This window comes from Phoca vitulina, unplaced genomic scaffold (assembly GCF_004348235.1).
Source record: "Phoca vitulina isolate PV1807 unplaced genomic scaffold, GSC_HSeal_1.0 scaffold56, whole genome shotgun sequence".
Lineage (NCBI taxonomy): Eukaryota > Metazoa > Chordata > Mammalia > Carnivora > Phocidae > Phoca > Phoca vitulina.
This window is the reverse complement of record NW_022589759.1, coordinates 2,805,955-2,811,806: the sequence shown is the minus strand read 5'-3', so window position 1 is coordinate 2,811,806 and position 5,852 is coordinate 2,805,955.

Here is a 5,852-nt window from a genome sequence, read left to right as displayed (position 1 = left end):
AAGCGACCCCTGTTCGTGGGTGGGATGACCCGGCCGTGCGGAGCCACCGTCTGCCCTCGGAGTCGCGCCCGTCAGGATCCCAGCAGTCACTGGAAGAACCTGACAACCAGATTTTCTAAAATTCGTGTGAAAGAGTAAACGTCCACCAACAGCTAAGACAATTTTGAAAAAGTGCAAAACGTGATCTTTATCTTTTAGTTCATTCGAGTGTTTCATGCTGTCATCCCAGTATACACGTTTTACGTATTTTTCTTTACGTTTTTATGTAAACCTCGCTTAAATCTTAATAACATGAATTTAAAAGTCTCATGATAATTCGTCAGGTTGCTTTATCTTAATTTCCCTAACCACACCCCTATGGCTGACATTTCAAATTCCAGTTTTTAATCAGCTTTTCTAAACAAAATCCCATGGGAGAAATTTCTTTTTTTTATTTTTAATTGTGGTAAAAACGCATGAGATCTACTGTCTCACCAAATTCTTAAGTGCGCAATTCGGCACCATTACCTACAGATGCCATGCTGCCCGTGCCTGGAGAACTCACCTTGTATAACGGGAACTTGACACCAGCGGCCCCTGGCTCCCCTCCCCCTGCAGCCCCCCGCAACCACCACTCTGCTCTCTGCTTCCGGGAGTCTGACTTTTGTAGATTCCACATGTAAGTGAACTCACGCAGAATGTCTTTCTGTGTCTGGTATTTTTAACTTAACGTAATGCTCTCCAGGTTCATCCATGTTTCACCACTGACAGGATTTCCTTCTTTTTAAAGGCTGAGTAATATTCCACTGTGTGTGCATCACCACACATGCTCTATCCCTTCCATCATCCGTAGACATTTAGATTGTTTGTGTATCTTGGCTGTTGTGAATAATGCTGCAGCAAACATGGGAGCTCAGATATCTCTTCAAGATCCTGATTTCAATCCCTGTGGCTTTATGCCCGGGAGTGGAATTGCTAGATCACATGGCAGTTCGATTTTTCATATTTTGAGGAACCTCCATACTATTTCCATAATGGTTGTATAAATTTACATTCCTACCAACAACGCACAAGGTTCCTGTTTTTACACACCCCAGCGAACACTTATCTTTTGTCTTTCTGATAACAGCCTTTCTGACAGGTGTGAGGTGACATCTCATCGTGGTTTTGATTTGCATTTCCCTGATGATGAGTGATGCTGAGCATCTTTCCAAGTGTCTGTTAGCCATCTGGATGTCTTGTTTTGAGAAATATATATTCAAGTCTTTTGCCCATTTTTTCATTGGGTTATCTGTATTTTTGCTATTGAGTTGTCTGGGTTCCCTATATATTTTGGGTATTAACCCCTCATCACATGTATGGCTTGCAGATATATTGCTCCATTCCATGGATTGTCTCTTCACTCTTTTGATGGTTTTCTTTGCTGTACAGAAGCTTTTTAGTTGGATGTGGTCCCATTTGTCTATTTTTGCTTTTGTTGCAGTGTTTCCGAGTCATAGCCAAAAAGTCGCCACCCAGAATAATGTCAAGGTTTTCCCCTATGATTTCTTCGAGTAGTTTTACAATTTCAGACCTTATGTTTATCTCTTTAATCCACTTTGAGTTGACTTTTGTATACGGTGTGAGATAAGGGTCCAGTTTCATTCTTCTGCATGTCCTCAGTGTTTTATAGTTTTCAGTGTACATACCTTTTCCCTCCTTGGTTAAGTTTGTCACTGAGTAGTTTATTCTATTTGATGCTATTGTGAATGAGAATGTTTTCTTAATTTCTTTTTTGGACAGTCTGTTGTTAGAGTACAGAAATGCAACTGAGATCTGTGTGTGGATTGTGATTCCTACAACCTCACGTTTGTTGTGGAGTCTGAAGGATTTTCTACATATAAGATCATGTCATCTGCAAATAGCTAATTTTACTTCTTTCTTTCCAATTTGGATGCCTGTTATTTCTTTTTCTTGCCTGATTGCCCAGGCCAGGACTTCCAGTACTGGGTTGAATACAAGTTCGAGGGTAGGCATCCTGCCTTGTTCTGACCTTAGAGAGAAAGCTCTCAGCTTTTCTCCGCTGAGTATGATGTTAGCGGGGCTTTCTCATATACGGCCTCTATTATGTTGAGATACATTCCTGAAGAACAGGAAACACTTCCAAACTCATTTCAGGAGGCCAGCATTACTCTGGTACCAAAGCAAGAAAAGGCCACTGCAAGAAAAGGAGACTACAAGCCAACTCAGATGGGAAAGTCCTCAACAAAATACTAGCGAACTAATTCCAACAGCTCATTAGAAGGATCATACACCATGACCAAGTGGGATATATCCCCGGGATGTAAGGTGGCCCAACACATGCAAGTCAATTAATATAAGACACCACACTAACAGCATGAAGGAGAAACACACAATTATCCTAATAGAAGCAGAAAAAGCATTTGACAAAGTTCAACCCTCTTTCATAATAAAAATCTCAGCAAACTAGATATAGAAGGGGGAAAGTTCTTGGTGTTAGAAATAGCTTTATTCCTCTGAACAATGGCTTTGTTTTTATTTTATGAGTGCTACACGGTTCAGTATAATTCTATTTCCCTCTAACTTTGGGGGGTAAGAGAACTCAGAGCCAAATCTGGGGTCAAGGCCTCGGGACTCATGTTGGACATTTCTTGTAGCAATTTCACTGCAGGTACCTTTTACATCCCTGCCCTTATCTATCTTGGCTCAATATCGTAAATCAACTGTACTAACTCCCAACATTGTCGCGTCCAGACACAGCACCCCCAGCTGGGAAGCCCTGGACAAGCTCATGGAAGTCGGGCTTAGCTGAGCCTGGGGAGCACCGGATGCTGAGCGCTGTGGCTCACTGTGCTGTCTCCTGATGCCCTCTCATCATCAGAAGGTGTGCCCAAACCTGTGGAGCAGGTTGCTGACTGTGCAAATGACGGATGCATGACCCACTGGCCCTGCGGGCAGGAGGAAAGCACACTTCAGTGTCACAGAGGAATGGTCTGGACATCCCTGCGTGGAGGAAAGGGGACCCTAGGGACTTTTCCTCCTAGACCCAGGAGTAAGGAGGAAGGTCTGGCACTTCCCCAGAGGGCCAAGGGGGCAGCTAGAGCAGCCTGCCTCTTCAGGACGGCTGTGTCCCCTGGCACTATCCCTGTGGAGTCGCTTTGAAAGTCAAGAGTGGCTCGCCTGAGTGTGATTTTCCTTCCTCCTCAGAGACCTCCCAGGGCCCTGTCTGTCACTCAAACCAAGTGTCAGGATTTCGCAGCCACCACCAAGGGCTGCAGACATCACTCACAGGCCTAACCCCTCAGGCTGAGACGGTTCAAGGCCCCACAGACCCACCCTCTGCCTCCTTCCCTGCACCCCGGTCTGGGGGAGGCTGGGAGGGGCGTGATGCTGGGAGGGCTGTCTCAGGGACAGGAAGGCCGCACCCTGGAAACCCCAGGCTCACCCCAACTAAAGGCACTAGAAGTCACCTTGTCCCCACAGCAAACCCCAGCCTTAGTCCAGGCAGCTCACTTTCCTTTGAAAACTGCTGTCTCCCATGTGGGAAACGGGCTACTTCTCAGAATGAGCCTTTCCACCTGGGTGGAAGCTGCCTGGAATCAAGCAAAGCACATTTCCCCCCAAACGGCGAGAACACACCCCCTGGGGCTAAGCATGTTCTGAAACTGGCAAAGTGGAGCAGAAACGGGCCCAGATCGGCTGCTGAGCCCCGCCAAGCTCCCAGGCAGCTGGAGGCAGGCCTCAAACGAGTGGGGTTCACTTCCAAACGCCCTTGGTTGAGTTGAAAAGTTGGTTCCGAGATCTTTTAGTTAAAGACAAATGCCTACTGAGTCAACATACAGTGGAATTTAAGGTTAAAAGCATAATTAATTTTTTGCTTTCGAGTTAAAAAATAAACAAGTCAGTATTCACTCATCGGCATGTGTTCCCTGAGTGCCCACCTTGTGGCCAGGCCGTGTTCCAGCACGGCAGGCAGCCGTGGGCCCTAACCACGGGAGAAGGCATCCAGGAGGTCAGCGGGACAGGCAGACGTGTGAGTAACGAACGTGTGGATGCGGCAGAGCCTGGCGGGTGGGGTGCTGATGGGGGCTCAGGGGGGCCTACGAGAGCATTTGAGCAGAGGCCTGAAGGCAGCAACCGATGGGCATGAGCGCAGAGGCCCTGGGGGGGCACCTGAATGGGGGAGGAGGGTGGCCCCTGGGTCAGGGAGGTAGTTGGGGAGAAGGAGGGACGCAGGCCCAGGTCAGGTGGGAACTTGTGAGCTGTGGTGGCGTAGTCACTAACACACTCACACATCCTCACAACCACACGCCCGAGTCTCACACAGATTTACACACTCGCACGCACAGACACTCGTGCACCTTGACTCACATACACCCACGCACATTGCACACTCACACGTGCTGACTCACACATCGGCACACACACTTTCATACGAACACATACACACACCTGCACTCTCACTATACACGCCCCAGGTCGCACACACGCACACATTCGTTCATGCCCTCGCAGGACACTGCGTGACTCACGCACATCCACACACACTGTGTGTGTTTCCAGTTCCACTCACCCTTCTGTTCCGGAGATTTGAGCTGGACCCCGACGCCACACTGCTCTGCGTGGGACCCTGCACAAAGCCTGTGCGCCCTTGGCCTCAGCGTCCCACCTCATGTGCGCTGCAAGCTCACCCGCTCAAGAGGCGGGCCGGCTCTGGAGATGGGAGCAGAGGTGGCCGACCAGCGCCCACTGCCCCACGACACCAGAGGTGACGGGTGGGCAGTCCCTGCTCACCGGGGACGCAGTGAAGCAGGAGGGGGCGCTTGTCTCCCCGGGATGGGGCAGTCCGGAAGCCCGTGTTCGCCTCTGCGCCTCTCCCCGAAAAGCACACACACGGAGACCCCGGCACACAGGCCTCGGATGCTCACAGAGGGACCTGGGGGTGACAGGTGGGTGGGGACCTGGGGCTGCTGTGGGAGGTTAAGAGGAAGAGGGAGTGGACCGTGCCGGGCCCTCGGCCTCGTGCAGGATTTCAGCAGAACCCACCCTGGCTGTGGTTTGAAAGCTGAAAGGAAATGTAAAAGATTCTCCCCAAGCAGCATTTATGGAGCACGGCACGCTGGGGCCCTTTCTCTCGGCGCCCACGGTCCCGGGGCGGGGGGGCGCGCTGGCCGTCCGGACTGGCAGCTGACTGGGGGCCGCTGCCCTTCAGCAGATGGAAGGGGTACCAGCCTCTCTGGGCAGAATCCTGGACGGCTTATCTCCGGGCTCCTGACGGGAAAGGGAGGTATTTACAAGGGGTGAAGTCCAGCTGCTGGCCACGAGCCAGCTCACATCCTCTGCAGAAGGCAGGGTTTTTTCAGACTTCCATGTTCTGTTGAGCTGAAGAAAAGCCCTTCTTACACGGAAAAATAAATAAGTAAATGCAAGTAACAGCAGTGATTTTAATAATCAGGTTAGTGTGGTTCAAATGACACGATGCAAACACTGTGCTACCGTATCCTGCTTGAGCTCTTCACAGGAGGAAGAAAAAAATCCCCTGCACAGACACGAGCCCTGAGTCGGCCGATTTGGAGGCCTTTTACACCTGCTAAGCCAGCCACCGTCTTAGGCACCCCTGCCACGCAGAGCTGGCGTGGCTGCCGTGGCTGGTGAGTCTGGTGGCCTGCCACATCGCTGATGGGGGCGGGAACGCTCACAGTCTACGCGGAGAAGATTCAAAAACGGGGATCAAGAACAACAAAAAACAGCCGTAATACCTTGATTTGGTAAAAATCTTACTTCTAGAAATTTATTCCGAGGAAATAAGCAAATGAGAAAAGTCTGCTGGTGTGAGAACGTTTTATAATAGAGAAAACAGAGAAACCTGAAAG